We start from the raw sequence: 17957 nt of genomic DNA on the forward strand, positions 1-17957 counted from the left end.
AAATACAAACTGATATCACCCGAAATGCTCAAAACATTTAAAATAATTTAAGGCATTACTGTAAACACAAGTAATTAAAAATGCAACTTCCCCAACTCTTATCTTCCTCCCGGTGGGAACAGCTGTCTCGTGCTGGGCTCGGGTATCCTCAGGCAATTCTTCCAACTCCACAATTCACCAGGAGTCTGTCTGCATGTTTACCACTTCCACTCACGTTTGCTGAGAGATCCACTGGAATCTCCACACGGCCAGAAAAATCTGGCAAAATTCCTGCTTCTTCACTCAGGGAGCCCAGCTTGTGAGTGGAGTTGTTACCATGTGAGGAAGGGTTGGTATTTTTGTGTTTAATGCTTTTAATGATTTTAAAAATGTTTTAAGTATTTCAGATGATTTTATTTTTATATTAATTTTTAACATTTTTCCATTTGATGCAAATTCTCCTCATAATTTAACTTCCTGTTGGCCATGTCCACACACATTCAGGGCCGTGATGCACTTTATTCTGGGTCATTACTGGAGCCCTTTACTTCTGGGGATATCCCAAGGCAAAATCTGGAACTCTGGACAAGTTACCAACATCACATACAGATAAAGGGCACTGATTGAACAATGGTGTCAATGTTCATCATAGAAACACACCGTCTAATTCTGTCTCAGTGCACTCTGCTCTTGGTACTGTGTGGGCACCACCCATCCATCAGTGAGCTACAGCTGGTCTCTGGTTCTGAGTCTACTCCAGCTGTTGAGGTGGGGTAGCTGTGTTTATATCACACTGTGCTCAGCTGAGTGGGAGTTACGGTGTTTCACTCTCCAGGTGAGTCACCTCAAGCAAAGACCTTGACAAGGAATCTCAGTTCTGAACAGATCCCAGCAAACTGCCTCCTGTCAGCATGGTGAACATCTTCGGATCGGAGACAGAGGTCGGGGGCACAGAATTCGGGCCATTCACTCTGGACTTTACTGGCATTGGAGGAACCAGTAACACAGAAGGCAGTTATTCCATGGGCTCAATGTACTTTTCAGCCAATGACATTCAGTTGATCTAGGAAGCACAGCCAGCAAAATGTGCACAGCAAGCTGCCACAGACAGTACTGAAGAATCAGTCGTTCCCCAAAAACATGTCCTGGGATCTTTTGTATTTACCTGAACATGCAGTCAGGGTCTAGGGGTAACATCTCAGCTGAAAGTCGAACCTCACTCCGACCTGTGTGCCATTCCCTTCCGAAGGTGTTGCCCCCACAAACTTCTTCCTGGCTGATCCTTCCCACTGCCAGCCCAGGAGAGTTGACAGTCTGGTTTTCTGTGTTAATTTATTTTTGATCTTTCACTTTCCTGGAACCTTCAATTTTAAAACACGGTCTGACCTATTTAGAATGATGAAAGATTGACAAGATTGGGTTATTTGAGAGTTTCTTTAACCTCTTCCTCTGGTCTAGATATAATCACAAACACTGATCTCCTTTGCTGTGGCTTTTGCTGGTTGTTGCAAAGTGAACCAGCAAACTCTACCCCATTTGTCCAGTCTTGCTTATCATTGGCTAAGTATGAAGTTGTGAACTGAAGCTATGTGCCACCTTGCACCATGCTGTTTCTTTAAAGGTTCAAACTTCACAACTAGCAAGAGTGCAACATTTCAAGCCCTGATTCAAACCACTGTTCACCTCCCCATCTGTGTGGCTACACAAATGAAGAAGTTCCTGGAAGGCGAGGAAGACCACAAACTCAGAAACAAAATAATTGTCAACAGTGCCCACAGCACAGTGACCACACTTCAAAATTGCTTCATTGGCCATCAGCACTTTCAATCTCCTGGACATGTTGATGGTACAGAGCTCAGCTCCTTCTTTTATAGACTCACCTGTTGTATCTGAGCTCATGGGGGAAAAGGATGGCACCCATGATATAACCAGGGTTGGGAAGTAAAGAATGATCCATAATTAATATCAGGGTTCAGGTGATAATGGATGGGTCCCACATTGTGTCCAAATATATTTCTTAATGGATATTCCTCATATGGGGTTTATTCTCCCCAATGTGTCGAGGTTCAAGGTATAATTAATGGTCCCCATATTGTTTTTGAGTTCAGTGACGGCTGGTGGATGGTCCTCGTATCATTCCCGAGCTCAAGGGATAATGGATTGTCCCCACACAGTAAATGGGTTTACTGATGATGGATATATACCACATTGTATCTGGCTTCTATGGGCAATGGAAGGTCCACACATATTATTTGAGTTTGAGAGTTAATAGGTGGTCAGCTTATTGTATTTGGGATCAAGGTGTAATGGATTGTTCCCATGTTATTTCTTGGTCTGGGGAGGTAATGCTTGTTGCATCCACTGTATCTAACTTCAAGGTGGAATTAATAGTTCAAGGCTAACAGATGGCCACAAATCTTACCTTGGTGTAGGGGTAATGGATATTTCCAATGCATTAACACCTTACCTTAAATAACGGGACCAATGTTGTCCACAGTACTTCAGGCGTGTCCTCACCAATGTTCAATGTAACTAAAGCTTAACTGCCTTACTTTGTACTCAGTTCCCCTGGTGAAAATGATAATATTCTGTTGCTTCCTTAATTACTCTTTTCCTCTCCATATTAGTTTTGGAGTCATAGAGTGATACAGTACGGAAACAGGCCCTTCAGCCCAACTGGTCCATGCCAACCAAGATTCCCATCTAAGCTAGTCCCATTTGCCTGTGTTTGGTCCATATCCCTCTAAACCTTTCCTGTCATGCACCTGTCCAAGTACCTATTAAATATTGTTAATGTACCTGCCTCAACCAGTTCCTCTGGCAGCTCATTCCATATACTGACCACCCTTTGGGTGAAAAAGTTGCCCCTCAGGTTCCTATTAAATCTCTCCCCTCTCACCTTAAACCTATGTCCTCTAGTTCTTAATTCCCCAGCCCTGGGAAAAAGACTGTGTGCATTCACCCTATCGATGCCCCTCACGATTTAATACACCTCTATAAGATCACCACTCTTTCCCCTACATTTGAATGAAGGAAGTCCCAACCTGCCCAACCTCTCTCCATAACTCAGTCCCTTGAGTCCCGGCAACATCCTCGTAAATCTCCTCTGCACTCTCTCCAGCTTAATGGCATCTTTCCTATAGCAGGGCGACCAAAACTGATCACAATATTCCAAATGCAGCCTCACCAACATCTTGTACAACTGCAACATATCAACCTAACTTCTATACTCACTGCCCTGACTGATGAAGGCCAGCGTGCCGAAAGCCTCCTTCACCACCCTGTCTACCTGTGATGCCACTTCAGGAAACCATGTACTTGTACTCCTAGGTCCCTCAGTTCTACAACACTCCCCAGGGTCCTACCATTCACTGTGAAAGTCCTACCCTGGTTTGTCTTTCCAAAATGTAACACTTCGCACTTATCTGAATTAAACTCCAACTAAACTTAAGCTAAACACCACTTTTGTGAATCATACACTACGACACCCAGATCCCTGCTTCTCACAACTCTACGATCTCTTACCATTTAGAAAATATGGTTTTTATTTTTCCTGGCAAAACTGACAGTTTCCCATGTTCCCACGTTACTTCCATCTGACAGAGCTTTGCTCACTTTGCTCATATAGGTGGTATAGTGGACAATGAAGAAGCTTATCAAAACTTACAAGGGGTCTTGATCAGCTGAGTAAATGGGCTGAGGAATGGCAAATGGAGTTTAATTTGGATAAGTGCGAGGTGTTGCATTTTGGTAAGTCAAATCCAGATAGGACTTTCACAGTGAAAGGCAGGGCTCTGGGGAGTGTTGTAGAACAGAGGGACCTTGGAGTACAAGTACATGGTTCACTGAAAGTGGAGTCGCAGGTAAACAGGGTGGTGAAGAAGTCTTTAGGCATGCTGGCCTTCGTAAGTCAGGGCATTGAGTATAGAAGTTGGGAGGTCATGGTGTGGTTGTACAGGACGCTGGTGAGGCCGTACTTCGAGTATTGTGTTCGGTTTTGGTCACCCTGCTATAGGAAAGATGTTATTAAACTGGGAAGAGTGCAGAAAAGATTTACAAGGATGCTGCCAGGACTTGAGGGACTGAGCTATAGGGAGAGGTTGGACAGGCTGGGACTTTATTCCTTAGAGCGTAGGAGACTGAGAGGTGATCTTATAGAGGTGAATAAACTCATGAGGGGCATAGATAGGGTGAGTGCACTCAGTCTTTTTCCCAGGGTTGTGAAATCAAGAACTAAAGGGCATATGTTTAAGGTGAGAGAGGAAAGATTTAAGAGGAACTTGAGAAGCAACTTTTATTACACAAAGCGTGGTATCTGTGGGGAACGAGCTGCCAGAGGATGGGGTTGAAGCAGGTGCAATAATAACTTTTAAAAGACAGTTGGACAGGTACTTTGATTAGAAGAGTTTCGAAGGCTATGGGCCAAACACTGGCAAATGGAACTAGCTTGGATGGGCATCTTGGTTGGCATGGACCAGTTGGGCCGAAGGGCCTGTTTCCATGCTGCATAACTCTATCACTCACTTTATCTGTTTCCCCTGGTTGCCTCATGATCTCCTCTTCACAATACACTTTCCTACTCACCTTTAAGGGTTACTGGATGACCAATATTTGATGGGGTTGAAGGGACTGACCTTCCCCACACTCTAGCTGGGTTTAAGGGACAATAACTGGTTCCCATGTTGTAACAGAAACAGAAACTACTGGATGTCCTCAATCTGTCAATCTGTGGAGAGAGAAGCAGAGTCAAGGTTTCAGGTCCATGACCTCTGCAAGGGTCCTGGACCCAAAATGCTAACTCTGTTTCTTCCTCCATGGATCCTGCCTGACCCGCTGAGTTTTTCCAGCAATTTTTACCTTCATTATTCAGATCTGCAGAAGTTGAGGTTTTATGCTTCAGTTGCAGCCCCGTTTGTGTCTGGGTTTGAGGGTAATGGATGATTCTGACCAGGCATCTGTTTATGAACAAAACTGCTGTGCAGTGACAACTATTGGATCTGCAGCTGAGGGGTGGAATGGGGCAGGTGATACAGGAGTTATATCTGGTCCACCTCCTGAGGACATCACCGGACAACACTGGTGGACAGCACCGGGCTGTGTCAGCCATTGCTGAGACAGCCCCTGGGGTGAGCTGGACAGGACCGAGAAGATGGGACAGGGGAGAATTGCCCCAGTGAGGTGACTGACATGTGGTTAAGTATGCCTCAGTAACGACAGTCACTAAACTGCAAAAGGTTCACGTGTGAAGACAAATCACTTTGAAGTAGGAGGAAGCAGTGTATAAATGCAAGACTCTGCTAATGTTGAAGTTAGGATGTAGGTTTACTTATACCATGCTGGGCTTGTTGAAGTTCGTCTGCTCTGTGGTTCAGCTGGCTGCTGTTTCACTGAAGCCGAACAAAGTTTCTATTTCAGGTAAGTGGTGTCAAGGGAGCATGGGGGCAGGACGCAGCTCCCTCTGTACCAGATCCCAGCACTCAGAGTGCCTCTTGCTCTGCAATGTCCCACTGAGGGCCAAAACCTGGTGTTTTTATCATCAGGAAGCTCTACCCAAGTCCTTCAAGAGAAAGCAAGAGAGGTCATTCAGCTGCTCCACCAAGCAGGAAGGTCATGACTGATCTACCTCAGTGCCATGTACTGACTCTACTTCTTCCGATTCTGTCAGTGTCCAAAAATCTATCAACCTCTCTTCAGTATGTTCAGACCGAGCCTCCACAAGCCTCCAGTTACTAGTCTCTGGGTGAAGCAATTCCTTGAGAGAGTGACCCTTGTTTCTGGATACACCAGAGAGGGGAAACGTTAACTCTGCAACTGTCCCTGGAAGACATTTTATGTGTTTCATGAGATCATCTCTCATTCTCCTCAACAAGATTACAGACCCAATCTTCTTAACTTCGCCTTATCTGACAAGCCCACCAACCAAGGAATCAATCCAATGAACCTTCTGCCACTGTAAATACATCCTCCCTCAGAGACCAGACCTGCCAGACTAGACCTCCTAGGTGCCATCAAACCAGGGCCCATATAATTGGAGCAAGACGTCTCTACTCGTGTACCCATATGCCTCTTCCAGTAAAGGCCAGTATACCACTTGCTCGCTTTCCTGCATGATAAGTTTCAGTGATGTGTGGACAACGTCACCCCACCCCTCTGAACACCACACTTTTCAACCTTTCTATTTGGATCTGCCAAGGTGGGCAGCCTCGTATTTTCCACACTGGCACAGAGGTAGGGGAATAATTTGCAGATGGTTCCTGTCAGATTATCCCAAAGAAAGTCTCGTCACTCCTGTAATGCAGGAAACAAATCAGCTTATCTTTGCACAGCAAGATCCCACAACCAACAGAGGAAATCCCCAGATGTGTAATTAAAAATCAAAAAGCTGCAGACGTGGAAAGAATGAAATAAAAACAGAAAATGCTGGAAAGATCCTGGCAGAGTGGACAGCATCTGTGGAGAGAGAAATAGTTAATGCCTACGGTCAATGAACTGTTCTTCTCCTTCGACAGATGCTGCCTGACTTGCTGAACGTTCTGCTTTCAGTGGTGTTGTTGATGTTGGGCAGGGTCAGTATTGGACAGAACAATAGGGACAGTGGCCTGCTTTTCGGAATAAGGCAATAAGGCCTTTGATGCTTATAGGCCAGAGACAGATTACAGCTACCATCACTCAATAAGTAGCCCTTCTGACAGAGCTGGCCTCCCTCAGTCCTGCATCCAAGTATCTCCCTGGTTTATCTGTCCCAGACTCTGGAATGGGACTTGAACCCATGAGCTTATGGGGATAAAATAGCACCTGTGAAGCCCAACTGTACCAATGAGAGGAATGAGGTTTAGTGGGGCAATGCTAGAAGGAACAATGAAAAGAAAATGTTCCTCCAGTGTTGAGGTGAAGGAGAGGGGTGCATGAGAGGTCAGAGTTGGAGGCCTGGAGGTTTGCAGAGGTTACAGGTGAGACCAGTCGGTGTGTTGATGCTCCATTCAGGAGGAGAACCATTCAGGAGTAGTTTAGGAGGATGTCTACTGTCTGGACTTGGGTAGAAAGGTGGCAAGTGGCAGGTAAGTGGTGTCAAGGGAGCATGGGGGCAGGACGCAACCTAGAAAGGTTGCCTAGGTGGCTAGGCAAAGGAAGATCCAGGAATGGGGGGATATTGAGTCACATGAAGAAATGGGGGGGAGTGGTTTGTCCTGCTACCTCAGATCCAAAGTTAGCAGGACAGGTCAGTAAGGAGGTTGAAGAGGCACACAGAGTGTGTTGCTGTGGTGAGTAATACGAGCATGGGAGCGGGAAGTCTCATTTGCTGTGGTAAGTATCGAGAGAACTAGAGTGAGAGCGAGAGCAAGAATGAGAGCGGGAAGCAGTTTAAAAAGGTAGGCCAGTTTTTGTAGTTCTTGTCGCTGTGGTGAGTTGATAGGCCCGATGATTAGCTAATAGGATAATTAGGCAGCAGCTGCCAAGGCAAAGAGGTCAGGGTCAAGCAGAGCGGCCATTGTGGAGCAGCCATTATGGGAGTGGTCAGTGTTGGAGTGGGGAGCTGAGGCTTTGGCTAAAGAGGCTTTGGCTAAAGAGGCGGAATAGGTGAGCGGAGGTTTCTTCTGGAAGGTTCTCTTTCTTTCTTTGTTATTGGTAATTTTCTTTGTATAGAACAGTGGGAATGGCAGTCAGGACAGGAGTCTGCACCTCCTGCAGGATGTGGGAAATCAGGGAGACCTGCAGGAAGGGCATCCAGCTGCAGCTCCTTACAGACCGCATTAGGGAGCTGGAGCTGCAGCTGGATGAACTCCAGATCATTCGGGAAGCTGAGGAGATGATAGATGGGAGTTAACAGGAGGCAGTTACACGTCGGGTGCGGGATGTAGGTGGTTGGGTGACCAGCAGGGGAGGGAAAAGGGAACAGGCAGTCGGTGCAGGATATCCCGGTGACAATTTCCCTCGATAACAAGTATATAATTTTGGATCTTGTTGGGGGAGGATGAATCACCGGTGGAGAGCCACAGCAGCCGGGTCACAGCAGTGGGGGGTGGGGGGGGGGGGAAGAGGAGTGCGATAATGATAGAGAATTCATTGGTTAGGGGGACAGACAGGAGATTCTGTGGACAAGAATGAGATTCCCAGATGGTACGTTGCCTCTCAGATACCAGGGTCAGGGATGTCTCAGATTGAGTGCACAGCATTCTTAAGGGGGAGGGTAAGCAGCCAGAAGTCATGGTGCACATTGGCACCAACAACATGGATAACATAAGGGATGAGGTCCTGAAGAGCGAGTTTTGGGAGTTAGGAAGGGTTAAAAAGCAGGACCTGAAGGGTAGTAATCATGGATTGCTGCTTGTGCCACGTGCCAGGGAGGGAAAGAATAGGAAGATAAGGCAGACTAATGAGTGGCTGAAGAGTTGGTGCAGGGGTCAGGGGTTCAGATTTGTGGATCATTGGGATCTCTTCTGGGGTAGATGTGATCTGTACAGAAGGGATGGGTTACACCTGAACTCGAAAGGGACCAATGTCCTTGCAGGCAGGTTTGCTCAAGCTGTTGGGGAAGGTTTAAGCTAGGTTGGCAGGGGGATTGGAACCAGAGAGACTAGTTGATGGATAAGATGAAGTAGATGCAATGTGTACAGAGAAGGTGAGAAAGGATAGCCAGGGGATAGGGCATAAATGCAGTCAGTTAGATGGGATGAAATGTGTTTACTTTAATGCGAGAAGGGTTAAGAATAAGGGTGATGAACTTAGGGCATGGATCAGTACATGGAATTACAATGTTGTGGCCATTACAGAGAGTTGGCTGTCGCAAGGGCAGGAGTGGCTGCTTGAAGTTCCAGGGTTTAGATGTTTCAAAGGAGATAGGGAGGGAGGTAGAAGGGGTGGGGGAGTGGTATTGCTAATTAGGGATAGTATCACAGCTGTAGGGAGGACATCATAGAGGGATCCACTACTGAGTCAGTGTGGGTGGAAGTCAGAAACAGGAAGGGAGCGATCACTCTATTGGGAGTATTCTACAGGCCCCCAAATAGCCACCAGGACACTGAGGAGCAGATAAGTTGGCAGATTTTGGAAAGGTGCAAAAAAAGAGTTGGTATCATGGGTGACTTCAACTTCCCTAAATATTGATTGGCACCTCCTTAATGCAGAAGGTTTAGATGGGGCAGAATTTGTTAGGTGTGTACATGAAGGATCCCTGCCTTTTTTGAATCCCTTTCAATAACCTTCTATTTGAATATCGAGGAGCGGAGCTAACGACATAATGATGTTTTTCAACCGAAGAAATAACAGTCAAGCTTTTTTTTTTGAAGTTTTTGGTTTGCTTTTGTTTATTTTTTTTTAATTTTGGGGTTCTCTTTACATATAATTAAATTTCTTTTCAAATTCTTTTGTATCATGTTCACTTAGTAAGAGATTGGGAGGTTCAGGTTATATATTTTACTCCCTGTGTTTGTATATGTCAATTGTTACTATTGTAATCCGATCTCCTCGCACCACGGGTATAATCACTATTGTTATGTGTATTAATTTGAAATTTAATAAAAAGATTGAAAAAGGAAAGAAAGAAAGAAAGGAAGGAAGGATTCCTGACACAGTGTGTGGACAGGCCGACTAGAGGAGAAGCCATGCTGGATCTAGTACTGGGCAATGAACCTGGTCAGGTGAAAGGCCTCTCGGTGGGCGAGCATTTCAGGGATAGTGACCACAACTCCCTGACCTTTAGCATAGCCATGGGCAAGGATAGGAGCAGACAATATGGGAAAGTACTTAATTGGGGGAGAGCAAATTACGATGGTATTAGGCAGGACCTTGGGAGTGTAAACTGGGAACAGATGTTCTTTGGTAAATGCACTGCAGAAATGTGGAGATTGTTTAGGGACCACTTGCATGGGGTCCTGGACTGGTTTGTTCCACTGAGACAAGGAAAGGATGGCAGGGTGAAGGAACCATGGTTAACAAGAGAGGTGGAAGCTTTAGTCAAGAGAAGGAAGGAAGTATATTTGAGGTTTAGGAAGCAAAAATCAGTCAGTGCTTTTGAGAGTTATAAGGTAGCCAGGAAGGAGTTTCAGAAGGGACTTAGGAGAGCTAGAAGGGAGCATGAGAAGGCCTTGGCAAGTAGGGTTAAGGAAAACTTTAAGGCATTCTACACATATGTGAGGAACAAGAGGATGACTAGGGTGAGGGTAGGACCGCTCAGGGGTAAGGGAGGAAAAATGTGTCTGGAGGTGAAGGAGGCAGCGGAGGTCCTGAATGAATACTTTGCTTAAATGTTCACCGAGGAGAGGGACTTAGATGAAGAGGAGGTTAGTGTAAAACACGCGAATGTGTTGGAGCATGTCGAGGTTAAGAAAGAAGCAGCATTGGAGCTACTAAAAAGCATTAGGATAGATAAGTCCCTGGGGTCAGACAGGATGTACCCCAGGGTACTATGGGAAGCAAGGGAAGAGATTGCTGGAGCGTTAACAATGATATTTGAGTCCTCCTTGTCCACAGGAGTGGTACCGGAGGATTGGCAAATGTCGTTCCATTGTTCAAGAAAGGTTAAAGGGATAATCCTGGGAATTATAGACCTGTGAGTCTTACATCAGTGGTGGGCAAGCTATTGGAGAGTATACTTAGGGCCAAGATTTCTTTGCATTTGGAGATGCATAGTCTCATAAGGGATAGTAAACATGACTTTGTGAAGGGCAGGTCATGCCTAACGAGCCTAATAGAGTTTTTCAAGGAAGTTACAAGACAAATTGATGAAGGTAGAGCAGTGGATGTGATGTATATGGATTTAGCAAGGCATTTGACAAGGTTCCCCATGGTAGGCTTATCCAGAAGTGCATTAGGTATGGGATCCATGGAACTTTGACTAAGTGGATTCGGAATTAACTTGCCCACAGAAGGCAGCTGGTGGTTGTTGAAGGGGAGTATTTGACCTGGAGATCAGTGACTAGTGGTGTTCCATAGGGATCTAGAAAATAGAAGTTCTGTTCTGGGACCCATGCTCTTTGTGATTTTTATAAATGACTTGGATGAAGAAGTGGAATGGTGGGTTGGTAAGTTTGCAGATGACACAAAGTTGGTGGTGTAGTAAACAGTGCAGAAGGTTGTCATAGGTTACAACGGAATTTAGACAGGATGCAGAGCTAGGCAGAGAAGTGGTGGATGGGGTTCAATCTGGAAAAGTGTGAAGTGATACACTTTGGAAGAGCGAACTTGAAGGCAGAGTACATGGTTAATGACAGGATTCTTAGCAGTGTGGAGGAACAGAGAGATCTTGGGGTTCTAGTACATAGATCCCTCAAAGATGCCACACAAGTTCATAGGGTGGTTAAGAAAGGTGTATGGTGTGCTGGCTTTCATTAGTCGGGGCATTGAGTGCTAGAGCATAGAGATAATATTGCAGCTCTATAAGGTAGGGGCTGATACAACAGGGACATTTAAGAGACTCTTAGATAGGCACATGGATGAAAGAAAAATAGAGGATTATGGGAGGTGAAGGAGAGAGGGGGATAGATAGAATAGGGATGAGGTTTGCACAACATCGTGGGCCGAAGGGCCCGTACTGTGCTGTACTGTTCTATGTTCTCTATGTTTTGTTCTATGTTTCTTTCTTTATTTGCCAAGGCACACAATTTAATCAGGAAGGTACAACACTGGTGCTCCAGGAAAGATGTGATTGCACTCGAGATTAACTGTACTGGAAAACTGTAGCTCGGGGGAAGGATGGCACAAGCTGGGACTGTTTACTTTGGAACAGAGGAGATTGAGGGGAGAAAACATTGAGGCATATAATATCCTGAGGGGTCCAGACAGAATAAATGGGATCTATTTCTCTCAGGAGAGGGTTGAACGCTGAGGGATAGAATTTTACAGTAAACGTAGAAGGATTAGAGGTCAAAGTTTTCACCCACAGGGTGGTGGGGTCTGCAACTCTCTGCCTGAAAGTGTGAGAGAGGCAGAAACCCTCATCACCTTCAGACAGGACCTGGGTGTGTGTGTGGCAGGTCATGACCTGCAAGCCCAGTGGTGGGAAGTGGGGTTAAGGTAGGTAGATCGTATTTAAGGCACAATGGGTGGAATGGCCTTCTCCCATGTTATACTTTTACTGTGAGTGAAATCTGAGGTGGAAGCTGGCCGGTGGAACGTTGCATCATGTAGAAGGTCAGTGTCTTTGTGGCAGGACCTGGATTTTGCCTTTGTCTGGGTGAGTTATTGTCTGTAACAGAGTGTGATACACAGTCAGTACTATCCCAGGGAACTGAAAACTCTCTGGGTCCATGCTGCTCCCCTCCTTTTATACCTTTCCCAGGAGATGGTGAGTGGATGGAGCTGGAAAGGGGGGTGTACATCACCAGCAGCAGGTATGGAGCAAGCTCGAAAGATGTCTGTTCAGCACATTCATGTGTCACTGACGGCTCTGATGTCATAACCTTTAATTCTGCTTATCTTGATAACTACAGGATAATGAAAATTATTAAAGATACACGTTTGAGGTAAATATTGTGCAAGTGAACTGCCTACGCTTTCTGACCTCAATATTCACCACAATGCAACATCAAGCATCGCTGAGTTGTTTGTGGTTAATTGTTCAATTCACGTCTTTGTCACTACCTGTCTCCATCAGCTGACAGATGCAACATGTCTGTTTTGGTGGTGGGAGTAGGTGGATTAACTGGAACCGATGTTCGGGTCACAGAGGAAATGTCACCTTTGATAAAGAATGGAAACATTTCCATCACCAAACACTTCTCCTGCAGCAAATGTGGAGCCACAACACAGCAGAGAACAAGAGAGTCTGACACGTCAACAGGAGGGCACTTCATCCCAGGGATGCCATACCATGCTATGCCATCCCATCCAATCCCATCCCATCCCATCCCATGCCATGCTATCCCATGCCATGCCATCCCATCCCATCCCATGCCACGTCATGTCATCCCATCCCATGCCATGTTATCCCATGCCATGCCATGCCATCCCAGCCCATCCCATCCCAGCCCATCCAAACATTCCATCTGATCCTTCTCCAGCTCATCCCATTCCCCCTTGACTCCTGCACATTCCTGGAGTTTCCCACTTTCGGTTAACATAATATTTCCTCTTTTGCCACATTTCTCACTCAGTTGGAGTAAGTGAGGGCCAATTCCCTGAGGAGAGCTCCTAATATTCAGCAATTCCCCAGCCACACTCCCTGGCACTGGCTCTCCCGATGATTCACATCCCTGCACCCAACCCCTTGTTGGGGAGAAGAGACAAAGTCAGAGGGTATGTAGTCAATACAGGAGCCATAGGATGAGCCAGCCTCCCACTGAAGTTCCATAATGTATTAGGGAACTACAGTTTATTGATAGGTGCAGCAACGATCAGCAGTGGAGACAAAGAGATCACTCTATCAGAACAGCAGCTGCAATGTTACACTGCACCCAGCCACATGACTCACGCACTCCTGGAAACAAGCCACATACCTACACAGACAAAGGTTGGTTTCTCAATGTGTGTAATGATATATCTGCCCAATATTGGGACACAACACCATGAGACTATAGTTGTTCAGATGTGTGGGAACATCACAGGCCACATGGAATGGTGCAACAACGAGCCACGTCAACGGGAATCTAAGTTAAACCCTGAAGGAGCCATTGAAACTCCGAGCCACAACGCACTGATGAGGTCAGGATGAGTGGGACTATATATCATTGCAGCATTCAGAGATATGATAAGATGGCACAGATATCAGGGCTTCTATTGGTTCTAGAGATAAGGTATTTTGCAGCATTAAAATGCAAATAGCAAGAGGGCCCTCAGTCTCAAACTGATGCACAGGACCATGGGACATCCCAGAAGTCCACCCGGCCACCAAGCCTCACCAAACAAGCCATGGCCATGTCTGATGCGCTGTCGATCACCTGTCTGACAGGGAGAATGTTTGAGCTTTGGGGAGATTCTTCCAGCTGATGTGCTCTGTACAAGTGCGTTCACTGAGACTGATTGGGCAAAGGCTTGTTACATCGACAGCTCCAGTTGCTGAGCAGCGCTTCACCAACACCACCCAGCGGTCCAACCAGAGACCCCTCCCCGTGCTCTAACCCAGAGATCCCTCCCCATTCTCTAACCCAGAGACACCTCCCCCGTTCTCTAACCCAGAGACACCTCCCCCGTGCTCTAACCCAGAGACCCCTCCCCCATGCTCTAACCCAGAGACCCCTCCCTGTGCTCTAACCCAAAGACCCCTCCCTGTGCTCTAACCCAGACCCCCTCCCCATTCTCTAACCCAGAGACCCCTCCCCATGCTCCAGACCAGAGACCCCTTCCCATGCTCTAACCCAGAGATCCCTCCCCCGTGCTCTAACCCAGAGATCCCTCCCTCAGTGCTCTAGCCCAGAGGCACTGTGGGAGCCCCACCATCCGAAAGAATGCAGCAGGTGAAGGCATAGGCTCCCCAGCACTTCTCAGGGGCAGTTCGGGGTGGTACTAAAAGCTGGCCTTACCAGCAACACCCAAGTCCTGGGAACAAATATTTAGATCATCATCATGAGTCTCCATGTGAGAAATGTGAGCAGGGTGCATCAGGTTTAACTGCAGCCTATTTTAGCTGAGCCCATTGCTGAGAACTGTGGCCTAATTTACATTCTGCAATCTGTAAACCTCGTCCACAAGTCCCATAAACTCTCAAACTAAAGTGGACTGATCATATCACCCCGTGTCACCAGTCGCTGTTGGTTAGTCAACTTTCCACATCACCCCAATGAACCTAATCGCAACCAAATAGAAACTTCCAGCACAACAGGAAGCTATTTGGTCTATTGTGGCTTTACCATCCAATTGCTCCCTGCTCCCATCTGTCTTCCAGGCCAAATCGTTCTCTAGGGCCATTTTGAAGATTACTGTTGAATCTTCTCCATTTTGGTTGGTGGTTCCAGATCACCAGAGCCCAGCAGAATGTTGTTTAAATGGCCAGTGGCCAGAGAATGCCATGGTCAGAGGGAGCTGGGTGTCCCCAGAGGTGGGACACAGAATGTCGGTGTGCAGGTACAGCAGGTAATCAGGGAAGGAAATGGACTGTCAGCCCTTATTGGAACTGGGATGGAGCATTATGGTAGGGCAGCCTCCAAACAGGGTGCTGGTGAAGCCATACCTGGATGATACAGTTTTGGTCTCCTTATTTAAGCAGGGATGTACTGGCAGGGCAGACAGTTCAGAAATGCTTCATTCGGTTTATTCCTGAGATGCAGGAACAGGTTGGGCCTCTTCTTCCTGGAGTTTATTCAGCTGTATTGAAACATACAGTATTCTGAGAGGGTGTAATAGGATGGATGCCAAGATGATGTTTCACCTAGTGAGGGTATTTACAACAAAGGGACTTAAACTCGGGATGAGAGGTCACCCACTGAAGGTGATGAGGAGAAATTTCTTCTCTCAGAGGGCTGTGGATCGTTGGAAATCTCTCCCCCAGAGAGTTGAGGAGGTGAGGTCAGTGGATGTGTTCAGCACTGAGATCGGCCAATTCTTAGATTTTAGAGGAATCCTGGGTAATGGGAAATAGAACATTGAAGATAGAACATAGAACAGTACAGCACAGGAACAGGCCCTTCGGCCCACAATGTTCTGTTGAACTAATTAAACGTAATTAAATACCTAACTAGACTAATCCCTTCTGCCTTTACAAAGTCTATATCCTTCCATTCTCTGTGCATTCATGTGCCTATCTAAGAGCCTCTTAAATGCCTCTATCATATCTGCCTTCACCACCACCCCTGGCAGAACATTCCAGGCACCCACCACTCTCTGCGTAAAAAAACTTGCCCCCATACATCTCCTTTAAACTTTCCCCTTCTCACCGTAAATGCATGGCCTCTAGTATTTGACATTTCCACCCTGGGAAACAGACTCTGATTGTCTACCCTATCTTTGCCTCTCATAATCTTGTACACTTCTATCAGGTCTCCCCTCATCCTCTGCTGCTCCAGAGAAAACAACCCAAGTCTGTCCAACCTCTTCTTATAGCTCATACCCTCTAATCCAGGCAGCATCCAGGTGAACCTCTTCTGCACCCTCTCCAAAGCCTCCACATCCTTCCTGCAGAGAGGCGACCAGAACTGAATGCAATATTCCAGATGCAGCCAAACTAGAGTTTTATAAAGCTGCAACATAACTTCCTGACTCATGAACTCTGACTCTTGCCATTAACAGTGTACTGTCCCTTTACATATGATCTCTCAAGTGGGCAGGAAAGTGGAGCTCAAACCAATAACTGATCAACTGTGATCTCATTGTGTCAGAGCAGACTTGAGGGATCAAATGTCAACACTTTCTAATTTTTTATGTTCTTATTTCTTATGCTCCTAGTTGTGTTATCATGTGTTATTCTGTAGGTATAATAAAGAACTACAGTTCCCAGTGGGCAATGCAAGGTGTTACATGGGAAAACATGAAGTGGCTATAAAAAGAGATGGAAAGCAAGCTGTCTGGTGTTGGTTAATAAAAATGTTCAGATGTTAAACCCACACAAAGTTTGTCTCTTGATAAAGAACAAACATAACATCTCCTCATTCCCTCCCAGTGTTAGAAATCAGGGGTGCACATACATGCTCAGTAATTCAAGTGTTAATAAAGATTAAGTTGTACTAAACCTTGGTTTAGAGTCTTTTGTTCGGCATGTAAGTGCGTACCCTAGAGAGGTAACAGGGTCAATACAGGATAAGGCGTGCCCACTTAACACTGAGAGGAGGAAGAATTTCTTCTTTAGGAGGGTTGTGAGTCTTTGGGAATTCCTTGCCACAGAGAGCTGGGAGGGGAGGTGGAGTCCTGGTGTATATTTAAGGCAGGGATAAATGCGTTTCTAATAACTGAGAATCAAGGGTTATGGGAAAGGGTTGGAAAGTGGATGAAGAAATTTGGGATCAGTCATGATTACAAAAAAAAAGATCCAATTGTGGGAAAGTATCAGACTGCATGACAGAGCAGGCTCAAGGGATTGAATGGCCTACTCCTACTCCCACTTATGTCTGATCTCCATCCCAGCACCGTCTCCCATCACTGTCTACATATTTCTTGATTCCATTAACGTCCAAAGCAAATGTTGACAGGTTTTTGAATGAACTCAATGACTGAAACTCCACTGCCCTGCAAGGTAAAGAATTCCAAAGATTCAGCACCCTCTGGGTGAAGAGATTTCTCCTCATCGCAGCCTGCCTCTTATTCTCAAACTGTGCCCCTTGCTCGTAGATTCCTCATCCAGGGGGAACATCCTCTCCACGTGTCAAGCCCCTTAAGAAATCTGAAAGCCTCAATGAGATTTCCTTTTACTTTTCTAAACTTGAAAGAACACAAACCCAGTCCACTCAGTCCGAGACCAAACTGTACACAATACTCCAGGTGCAGACTCACCACAGCCCTGTACAACTACATTAAGACATCCTGTAGTCAACCCTCTCAGGGTAAAGGCTCAATTGCCCCAATCACTTGATGCACCTGCATGTTAGCCCTCAGTGACTTTTGTACCAACATACCCAAGACCCTTTGAACAACAACACTCCCCAATCTCCCACAATTTAACAGCATTTCTGTTTCATGCACCAGTGTGGGTGTCTTTGTATTTTCCCACATACTCTACTTTTTTTTTACTCAGGTGAAGATCATGTCTATTATTGAAGGTATGTTGGCAGTGCAGAGGTTAACTCATCAAACTAGTAATCCAGAGGCCTGGATGAATAATCCAGGGATTCAGTTCAAACCCCACTTCAATAGTGGTAGAACCAAGAATTTGGAAAATACTATTAGCAATGGCTACAAAAGAAACCTCCCCAAATGTGGGTAAAAAAAAATCCAGTTCTCTAGTGGCTTTTCGGGGAAGAAATCTGCGGTCTTTACCTGGTCCAGGCTATATGTGACTCCAGACCAAACAATGTGCTTGACTCTTCAATGTCCTCTGAAATGTTCTAGCAATTCATAATTTCTAGAAATGTTCTAACAGCCACACAAGGAATTTAGGAATGGTGAATCAATGCTGG

Source organism: Pristis pectinata, chromosome 31 (assembly GCF_009764475.1).
Source record: "Pristis pectinata isolate sPriPec2 chromosome 31, sPriPec2.1.pri, whole genome shotgun sequence".
NCBI lineage: Eukaryota > Metazoa > Chordata > Chondrichthyes > Rhinopristiformes > Pristidae > Pristis > Pristis pectinata.